We start from the raw sequence: 10940 nt of genomic DNA, 5'->3' as shown, positions 1-10940 counted from the left end.
TTACCTCCATCAATTTTCTCTCAGTTTGAGTTCCATAACTCAATCTAAGGCCTGAGATTAGTAGAGAAGACTCTTGTGGTGGTCTGCTGCATAGATTGATGAAGAAACCTGTGATGAATTCAAGCAATTCGGAGGAAACATCAAAGGTATTCATCAGAAACCCTAATATATTTAAAACCATGAACATGCATGCTTTTTAGCTAAAATTGATGTAGTTAGAGTGCTTAGATCCTTAATTTCTTTTGCATGGTGAATGTCAACTCCATTACTTTCTAGAATAGTGCGACATGAATTAAATCCAAAGATTGATGTATGGTACTGGAAATGTATGGACCATTTTTTTTTTGGGGGAAAGTGTTTATTTGAATTTAATGTGTAAATAGATGTAAAAAATTTTAATGTGTAAATAGATGTAAAATTCTTTATGTACATGTATTTGTAGGAACCAAAGACCTTGTGTTGAAATCAAAATATTCTAAAGAAGTATCTACCTATTTTCGATAACAATAACACAACCGTTCATTCGAATTTGAGCCACCGGACGTTAATAATTTTACATAACTATTAGAAATATTGTTGCATAAACTGAAATTTGATATTGCAGGTTAAATTATATTTTTGTTTCAATTTTAATCCATCAGATATGTGATGTTGCAAGTGAGAGAGGTACAAATAATATAGACATGCCATAAGGAGCAAATACGAGGGTTATTCTTATTTGCTCATATGTGAGTGTAATTAATAGTACCGTGGCTTATTGTTGTTTTAGAGATATTTCTTAAATATGAGGTTTCCCTAATAGTTTTGTTCTTAGACATTTAAGAATTTTTAGATTGGTTTTGAGAGTTAAAGTGTCACAAGGTTGGTTTTAAAAGTTAAAGTGTCACTTAGAAAGTTTCTAGATTGTTTCGAAAGTTAAAAGTATCATTTTAGGCACTTTTAGAGAACTTTTTAATTGGTTTTGAGAGTCAAAATGCCAATTATGTATTATTAGAATACTTTGAGAGTCAAAAGTGTCGCTTGTTTTGCTCATTGAAAATTTTCTGTTATGGAACAGATCTTTGTGTTGCTTAAAATTTATTGAGAGGATGCTCGAGAGAAGATTTGTGAAGCAATTGATAACATTCCTATTAGTTGTCTCATCATTGAGAATAGAGATCTCGACAAGCTTAAGAGGTGAGAACGAATTATCTTTATGTTGTTTAAATCATGAGATATGTCATTAAAGAAGCTTTTGGCTGATTTAACAAGAACGGTTTGGTTAATTCTTCCAAATTTATGTTTTCTTGCTTTACTGTTGTTATGTCTTTGTTTACAACAATTGAAACTGTTCTTTCTTGGAAAATGCAAGTGTACCTAGAATTTGTTGTCTTTCAGAAAAAATTAGATGAGTTTTTAAAACTAATAAATGGTTTTAGATAGAGAACAATTTTCTGAAACCGTTTTGTAGAGAACATATCTAACAATCTTTTTGGATCTTCTAGTATTATGCTTCTTTGATCATGGGCTGAATTGTGTATTTCGATTTGGTCATTTTAGGGACAAAGATGATTTTCATGAGTTGAATTCATAACCTATATTGACTGTAGCCATAGTGATATGCATAATTCGTGTTGCATATCTTTAATAAGTTCACTACCATAGTTTTTGGACTCGATATTTTCTAATGTTTCGGCTAATGCTCATAGATTTTCTTTGTTTATTTTGATGGTGTAATACATTCTTCTCCTCATAAGGCCTTCTATTGTTTTTATTTCCTTTGTTGTCAATACCAGTTTCGACTTCTTGACTATCTATATAAGATTGTAAAATATTGTTGGTTTTTGTACCTTTATGATAATCTACATTGTTATATCAATTCATTCTCAATAAAAAGTTATACTCTTTGAATTTAGCTTTATCTCTTAGAGGTATAAATTCATTTTATTAATTTTGATGCATGATTAATTTAAAATAAGTAAAATGGAGTATATTGTGCTTATTGAGTTTTAATATATCATTTCCGGTCTATATCTTACAGCATTATGGTGCAAATGACCAAAGATGAAGACGAATCAAGCTTTTGCCAACACTTTTTGTAAGATCTGCGGATGTTTTTTCGCGTTGGCAAATAATAAAATTCTTCTAATGTTTATGGAAAATTTTTTGATTATTGTTGTCTGTTCATTTTAGTTTACTACAAGTTTTGTTGGTGATATTTTTTTCCGAAGGAATTACCGTTGTTGACAAAGAACTATTTATGAGGGCATTAAAATCTTTGAAAATAGCATTACAAGCCTTTAAAATAATGAAAGCGTTAAAAAAAAAAAATCATTTAACAACAAACAATTATCGATAAACTATTTGATAATTATTGAAGACATGTGACCTTTTGTAAAATAATATTTTTTTAAAGTTAAAATAAACCTTTGAGAATTAATAATATTTGAATGTTATTAAACCTTTTTTTTAAAAAAATCAATTGAATCTATTTTGACACTCTTTGAAGGTTAAATTAACCTTTGAGAAAAATTTATCAAAAATTTATTAAAGATTTTTTTCAAAGGTTGTGACGGTCGAAAAATTTGTTGTTGTGTATATAGTAGGGACAACAAGGCATGTCTAAAACTAAGTAGCCCAATTTGAAAATTGTCTAACAGAAATAAAATTCGAAAAATGTCAATTCGCGATTTTCAACCCCATCTTTTTATTAATGGTAGGACGAAAATACCCTTGCAACAATCATTCCATTTTTTACTCCCTAAAGAAGATAACTAAGATAAGGAGATGCTTGTGGAGGTTCAACAATGATGCATCCTGGAGCGACTGGGAGGGTATTCGTGTGGGATTAGCTGGATCGTCCTTTGACTTTGTTGAATCTCTTATTTATTTGTCTGAGATTGCTCATGTTGTATCTTTTGTTTGGTGTTCAAGAGAGGCGAATGGAATGGGGCACCGTCTTGTTCTTGGGACGATGTATCTCGATAATTATGGGCTAGTTTAGTTAATCAATCTCTTTTCCTATCTAAAGAAGTGGATAGGGATTTTTTTTTTCCGTTTATCCGTTTGGTTCTCCTCCTTTGTTCACGAGGAGGGGTGTGTATTGGACTCTGGTAAGTTTCTTTTTAATACATATTTTCTTCTTTAAAAGGAGAATCAAATTAAAAATATATTTTAAAATTAATTATGTACGCATTTACGTATATATAAAAGAATGCATTCCGTATTTTTATTTTTCTGCATATCATTTGAGAACAACCATTAAAAGTTATATGTGGTAGATGGTTATGAATCATTAATAATTCTACAACTTATACAACCTTAAATGTAAGCGGTACAATGTATACCGCCATAATTAATCAAGTCCCTACACCAAGCCCAAACGATTTTTTCTATTCAATTCTTACTAAAATTATTATGAATTTTTCTTTTCTATTCTATTCTTTTTTTTTTTAATATTATTATTATCAATATTTATTGTCGTCACGGATAGATATCTATCAATGTCTATCACTATTTATGATCGATAGATAACGACAATTTACTATATTTAAAAATATTTTTAATAATTTTATCATTTAAAATAATTTTCATATGGTTAAAAACTTAACGAGAATATATATTATTGGAAATTATTTAGATTTAAAGGCTTTCCAATTTGGTTGAAATTTATTAGCTTTTTCCTCAACTAACAAAAAAATGAATTCAATATGCCTTTCTAGCCAAGAAAAATTGATGACACCCCAATGGAAAAATAAATTATTGTCTTCCCTAACCATATGGCCACCTCATAAATAATGAAAATGAAATTATATTCATCATGTTTAAAATAGTAACCATTCAAATCTAGAGAGAGTAACGCAATTGAGATATGGGAGGGAAGAAACCATTTAGATCTAGAATTAAATCATAAATGTCAAAGTGTTACTACAATATTACATTTATTTTCATCCATCATATCGCTTTTTTTTTTTTTTTTTTTTTCAATTGTTGATTTTTACCTAATATCAAAGTAAGGGGTCTCAAATTCAAATTTTTGCAATGTCATTTTTTCTCAATTTATATTGATTTTTATTCTGGCAAGTCCATCTACATTCGTCTCCACTCTTCCTCTCAAGTTAAAATACAAAGTTCTCTTTTTATAAAAATTAAAATACGAAAGTTAGAATAATGTATTTCCCATATAATTCACATAATAGTATGATATAAAAAAATGTCCCTGAACTTTACATTTTGTGTAAAAAAATGTCCCTAAATTTCAAAAGTTTTAAAAATACTTTGACTTTAAAAAAGAGTTCAAAAAATACCTTTACCGTTAGCTTTGGATGGGAACCGTTAAAGTTTTATTTAAAAAATACCTTTGAACTTTCAAAACATTTAAAAAAACACTCTTACCTTAATAAAAGTTCAAAAATACTTTCACCGTTAGTATTTGAACAAAAATCGCTAATTTCTCGTGACAAAAATGACTTTAAAAATTTTAAAAAATTTTAAAAAATGCCCCTATTGATCCATTTGTTTGAAGTTTTCTTAACTTCAAAAAGAACCAATTTTAAAATAATTTATATAGATATCCTCAATTTTTTCATATAGGTGCTCTCATATTTCTCTTAATTTTCCAATTCTTAGTTTACAACAATTTTCTCAACAACCAAAATAAAAATCAAAATTTTAAGTTATAACATAAAATATCACAAAATTTTACAAAATTTCAAAAAATTCCAGAATAAAAATTTTCCCTTGAAACATATCAAAATGATAAATAGTCAACTAAAAAAGTATTTGTCTATTTATCGTACATATAGGTACTCTTATATTTCTCTTAGTTTTCCAATTCTTAGCTTACACAATTTTTCTTAATAACCAAAACATACCAAAGTGTTGCGACGCTGAAGGCCCCCTCACAAGCACCTTGGAGAGCAAATTGGAAAGAGTGTCTCTTCATGTGCGTGTATCAAATGGAGAGCAATGCGGCACCGTAGAGCAACATTGCAATGCTTGCCTAGCAGATTGTCTCTGTGAATGGTGATGGGCATAAGTGTCGTAGCGCTTGTGTAATGTCGTGTCTCCTCTTGCTCGATTTCACTGTTTTGCCTCCTGTTTCTTGCTAATTGCTCTATTTAAGCCCGAATTGCATCTGAAACATCCCGACGGCTTCTATAGCTCGATAACCTATCGAAGAGCTAAAATAAATATTAAATTCCTAAGAGCCAACACGATTTAGGCTGATATATATATATATATATATATTATTTTGACTATTTATTGTTTTGGTACATTTCAACAGGAGATTTTGATTTTGAAATTTTGTTGTGATATTTTATGTTTTAAATTAAAGCTTTGGTTTTTATTTGGTTGTTGAGAAAATTGATGTAAGCTAAGAATTAAAAATTCATGAGAAATATGAGAGTACCTATATGAAAAAATAATTTATTTTAAAATTGGTTATTTTCGAACTTAAGAAAACTTAAAACAAATTAATTAGTAAGAGTATTTTTTTTTTTTTAATTTTTAAAATCATTTTTGTCACGAGGAATTAATGGCTTTTGTTCAAATACTAACAGTTGAGGTATTTTTTAACCTTTATTAAGGGTATTTTTGAAACATTTTGAAAATTCAGGAGTACCTTTGAAACAAAACTTTAAAGGTTTTCATCCAAAACCAATGACAAGGGTATTCTTTTTTAACTCTTTTTTGAAAGTTTAAAGTATTTTTGAAACTTCATGAACATTTTTGTCCGAAAATATAAAGTTGAGGGACAATTTTTATAATTTAACCTATTATATATTTAAAGGCTGAGCGAAAGAGGATAATTATAAATATTAGATATTTGAGGTACAACAAATTATATTATATAAATACAATAAAAATCGATTTAAATATTTATTTGATTGGCCATTGATCACCATTATGATTGTTCTTGGACTGTTTAGAGACAATTTTGCATGAGAATGCCAATTGTCAATTACTTGTTGCCATTGCTATAAAATAAAGATCACTAATTTAAACTCTAGTTAAGGGACATTACACACACACACAAACACACAACAGCAAAAAAATTTGGTCTATCATTTGCCTTTAGTCTAGATGAATTTGATATATATAATTTCAACTAAATAAATAATACATTAATCTGCTTTTTCTTGTTAAGCTCAACAACATAGCTTTTGGTCGAAGATGTCTTTACCTCAACCACTCAAAATAAAACCATTCACTATTAAAGAAAACACTTACACTAAAAGATATGTTATTATTAGTTATATATATCATTCAGGTTCGTTCTAATTAGCTTAAATGAGACTACAATCACACACATTTCTAAGAGATTAAGACAATCAAAACCAACCAAATGTCGTTGATCGGTTGGTTTAGATTACAACTTGGTCAATATCGATTTTCCAATTGATCAATGTCAATATTCTTTGCATGCTTATGACTCCCAATGTTTGGATTGACTGAATTGATAATTGATTGGTAAGTTTATAAGACCAGTTAAAATTATGACCAAAACTAAATAGTTAGACTCTGTTTCATAATTATTTGATTTTCAATTTTTTTTTTTTAATAAAGAAATCGTTCATGTCTTCCTATAGTCTATTCACTACTATTTTTTATCTTTCTTCGATATACATTAGGATACTTAGCCAATTTCTAGAAATAAAAATAAGTTTTTAAAAACTATTTTTTCTTTTTAAAACTTATCTTGAATTTTGAAATCATTCCTAAAAAGTATGGAAAAAAACAAATAAACTAATAGATAAAAATTGTGTACATAAGCTTAAGTTTAGTTAAAATATATATATATATATATATGAAAAGATCGTTTTTGGTTGTAATATAGAAATCGCCCAACCCAATTGACAAGAAATTAGAACCCTAAAAGTTTTAGCCTATAGTTGACCAGCTTATTTGGCATTTTAGTCAAGCCATTTAAAGCCTAATCATCTAAAAATACAAGTTATCTCTTGGTAAGTTAACATAATCTTACCAACAAAGACTAAAGTAAATACTTTTTAAAAATTCTTAGACTAAAACAAATGTTTTTGAAAATTTAAAGACTAAAATAGAAAAAAATTTGAACTTCAAGAACCAAAATAGGATTTAAACTTTTTTTTTTTTCAAATGTTGAAATCATTCTAAAAGCATATAAAAAATAAATTAATTAATAAGTAAAAGTTTATAAACTTTGATTTAATTTAAAAACAAAATAATTATCAAACCAAACTTTATCAATATACACCCTACATATAAATTAGGATAGGACTATATTTTCAGCCCCATACAACATTGTTTAGTTTATTTGGTTGTTTTTACATTCTATTGTTCTAGTGAACCTGATCTTTTCTTCTTATTTGTTTTCCTTTTTTTTTTTTTTTAATGATAATTGATCTATTCATTTTTTTTAGTTCCCTTTGCACTAGAAATGTAAACTAGTTGACAGTTATAACAAAAAATCAATGTGAACCGACAACTATTAATCTTAAATACCAAAAAAGTCCAAAATGTACTAAAATTAAAAGCATGTGCCAGCAATTTGTGACCATCTTATCCATATTCCTATAAATCAGGATTACAAATTGCATAGAAGACAGCTGGAAAAGTGGACTGAAAACTTTACTCTCTCTATTCTCCAATCACCTTCAACCAATCAATTAAAGTCTATAAAGTGAAAAACAAAGAAAAAGAAAATAAAATAAAATCCAAAAGCATAGTTCTCTCCAAAAAGAAATCCAATTAATTCTCATAACCCATAATCATGCCACTATAGTATTCAATTCATCCACTATACAATTTCATTTTTAATTCTATATAAATTAATTGAAATAAAACTTTAATTCCCCTTTTTTCCATCCATTAAATTCCAAAAAGAAAGCAATTAACTAAATTAAAAACAATAACACAATCTTGCCGTTAATCCGTCGTATTCTTCGATCTCTTCTTCGCCTCGCCGTAAATCACTACACCCATCACCGTAACAGAAAATCCGGCCATCCCCATCACCGTCACCGGATTCCTAAATATCAGAATCGACACGACGGCGGCCACCGCCGCCTTCGCATTTCCGAGCACCTGCAACGTCAAAGCACTCGTATGTTTCGTCACTAAAAAATTCGTCAAATTCACCAAATACGCCACCGTCGCATTCCCAATCAACAGAAACAAAATAAAAGGATCCGCCCGCGCTTTCTCCGCCGTGACCGCCGCCACATTCCCTTCCACATAAAGCGTAACCGGAAGCAAAATCCCCGCAGCCATCGGCGCCATAAACCGCAAGAGATTCATCGAGTGAAGCTTCTCCCCTTCAGCGGTCAACAGAATCCCCTGAACCACCGATTTCAAAGCCCGACCGGCGGTGGAACCAACACAGATCAAAAACCCAAAAAAGTGAAACAGAGGCTCGCTGTTACTAGCTAAAACGATCCCAAACACCACAGGCAAAAGCGCAAAATAAACCCCGGCAGGCTCCCTTTTACAAGTAATCAGAAAGGCAAAAATAGCAGTGAAGAAAGGGGTAGTTGCGCCGATGGCTTGATTGAAGGAAACCGGTAGGTAACGGAGAGAAGTGTTGCCACAGACGACGGAGAAGCAGAAAATGGCGCTGAGGGCGAGAATTTTGAGAAACTGGGTTCGAGATTGGATTCGCTGGGTGGGCACGATTTTAAGGAAGAGGATTGAGAGGTAGCTGTAGAATGTACAAGAAAGCATGTGGAGCATGGTGAGGAAGATGGGGAAACGGAAGCCATAGAAGCTGAGGAGGTACTTGTTGAGAAGGAGAACGCCGATGTTGGAGAGGTACCAGGAGAGGACGATCAGAGCCGTTGAAATGGTGGGGGATCGGGCGGCAGGGGGTGCGTTGGTTTGGAAATCGAGGATGTGATCGGCGGTGGTCAGAGTTTGGTTGCTGAGTCGGCGGGTGGCCCATGTCGGTGCCTCGCCGCCCATAATGGATTGGAGTGGAAGGTTGGGTTGATTTGGGAGTGTTTCGAGAGTACAGAGAGTGAGAGATGGAAAGGGGAAGAGGAGGATAAGGAGGATGATGGTACGGATGAGATCGGACGGTGGAGATTATTTCAAGTGTGGATGGATGAATCCGCGTGTCGGTGGGACAAGTATTGGTACTATTAAACTATAGTTTGTATGATTACCTTGGTTTTACTTGGGGAGAATTTTTGTCTATCTAACTCCTATCTACTTTTCATTTTGTTTATTTCTAATTCGTCAAAACTCACCCCTCAAACACAAAAAAAAAAAATATAAATAAATAAAATCGTCAAAAACCTCCCCACTATCTTTGAGGGACGTACTATTGCGGGTGGGTTTCCAATAGAATTAAGTTGAATTGGTAATTCTCATTTTAGAGAATTAAATTATTTGAAGAATTAAATTATCTGTATATGGGTGTAAAGTTAAGTTGGTAATCATTATTTGTATTTCAGGTGGCAAATTGAAAGTCTGTGTTTGGGATGAGATGAGATATCTTGGTTTTCTAAATGAAATTGATTTTGTGTTTTTCTTTTCTTTTTTTTTTTTTTTTTTGCTATTATTGATTTTAGTTTTCAATTATACACATATTTTTTTTAACTTTTTCAAGACAAAAACAAAACAAAACTTTCAATTCTTTTCCATTTTCAAAACATAACAAATTCTTTATAAAATATTCATATACTTAGACATGTCCACGGGCCAGGGCCGGGGCAGGGATAGGGAAGGCATCCTCGTCCCCATCCCTGCCCCCTATACCATTCCTCGTCCCCGCAAATTTTCCTGCGGGGAACGGGGCGGGGATTCCACGGGGATCGGGTTCCCCACTTTTTATTTTTTTCAATTTTTTTTTTAATTTTAATAGAATATATTTTTTCAATGGATTTTTAGTTAAAATATTTCCAATGCAATTTTATTTCAATGAAATATTATCAATTTTTCTATTAAAAACAATACATAGATAATTTGAAAGTATGTAATTAAAATGATAAATTCTCATTATGTATAAAAATTAAATCTCAATTATTAGAACATCCACCTATAATTATCCATAATTCTTATTAAAATTAAACTTAAACTTAAATAATTAAACCATCCATCTATAATCATCGTAACAAAGTTAATAGAGTTTTCAATTATATACAAATGTTCACAAATCAGAAGTCAAAGACACAACATGTATTTTAAAGAAAAGCTACAAAATAGCAAAATCAGGTCATTAGCAAATTTCATCCAACTTTGTAAAAGATGATTCCTGAAAAAAAAAATATTGTACAAATTAATATAAATCAATATTAAAATGATAATAATAATAATAATAATAATAATACACAAACTTATAACTTACATCATTTGGATCTCGATCCTCAAGAATAATTTCCAAAACTTTTGCATCTATAGGAGTATGCTTATCTATTTAAGACATAAACAAAAAGAAATTAGATATTAAATTGTAAATAATACAAGTTTATTAAATAAATTAAATAATAATATTAACTCATACCTTCAGCCCCAATCTTGAGTACACATCAAAGCTTCTAATAAGTTTTCATGAATTTGGGAATAATGTGGACCTACATGTCTACCACCAATACTAAATGCAGATTCAGAAGTAACAGTTGTGACAGGAACAGCTAGAATATCTTTTGCAATTTGATACAAAATAGGATACTTTACTACATTCAACTTCCACCATTGCAAAATGTTAACGTCATCCGATCGGGGTAAAAGAGACTCATCCAAATAATGATCTAGCTCTGATTTGACATTGTCAATATCATTTTCCACATGATTAACAAACTCTTCAAACTTGAGATATCGATCTTTCCTATTAACCAGAGAAGTTGAAGTACTACTTCCATCTTTCTTTGAAGTTGAAGAAGTACTAATTGTAGATATAGAACGTTGAGGTTCTTCTAATGTACTCGAATTCGAACTATAAAACTTCGTCAAATCACAACACAGATCACTAACACGTT

At 30.5% G+C, this 10940-nt stretch overlaps 1 pseudogene across 1 annotated transcript; it reads right to left on the bottom strand.

Moving 5' to 3' along the window:
• Positions 1-7691: 7691 nt before the first annotated feature.
• Positions 7692-9242, bottom strand: LOC120068414 (putative sugar phosphate/phosphate translocator At1g12500 pseudogene; annotated as a pseudogene). The gene has a single exon (XR_016524969.1). The product of XR_016524969.1 is annotated as a putative sugar phosphate/phosphate translocator At1g12500 pseudogene (transcript).
• Positions 9243-10940: the final 1698 nt, after the last annotated feature.

Source organism: Benincasa hispida, chromosome 12 (genome assembly GCF_027475165.1).
Source record: "Benincasa hispida cultivar pf3 chromosome 12, pf3_genome.v1.1, whole genome shotgun sequence".
Classification (NCBI taxonomy): Eukaryota; Viridiplantae; Streptophyta; class Magnoliopsida; order Cucurbitales; family Cucurbitaceae; genus Benincasa; species Benincasa hispida.
The sequence above is the reverse complement of the archived record's forward strand: the minus strand, read 5'-3'. Positions and strand labels throughout refer to the sequence as shown.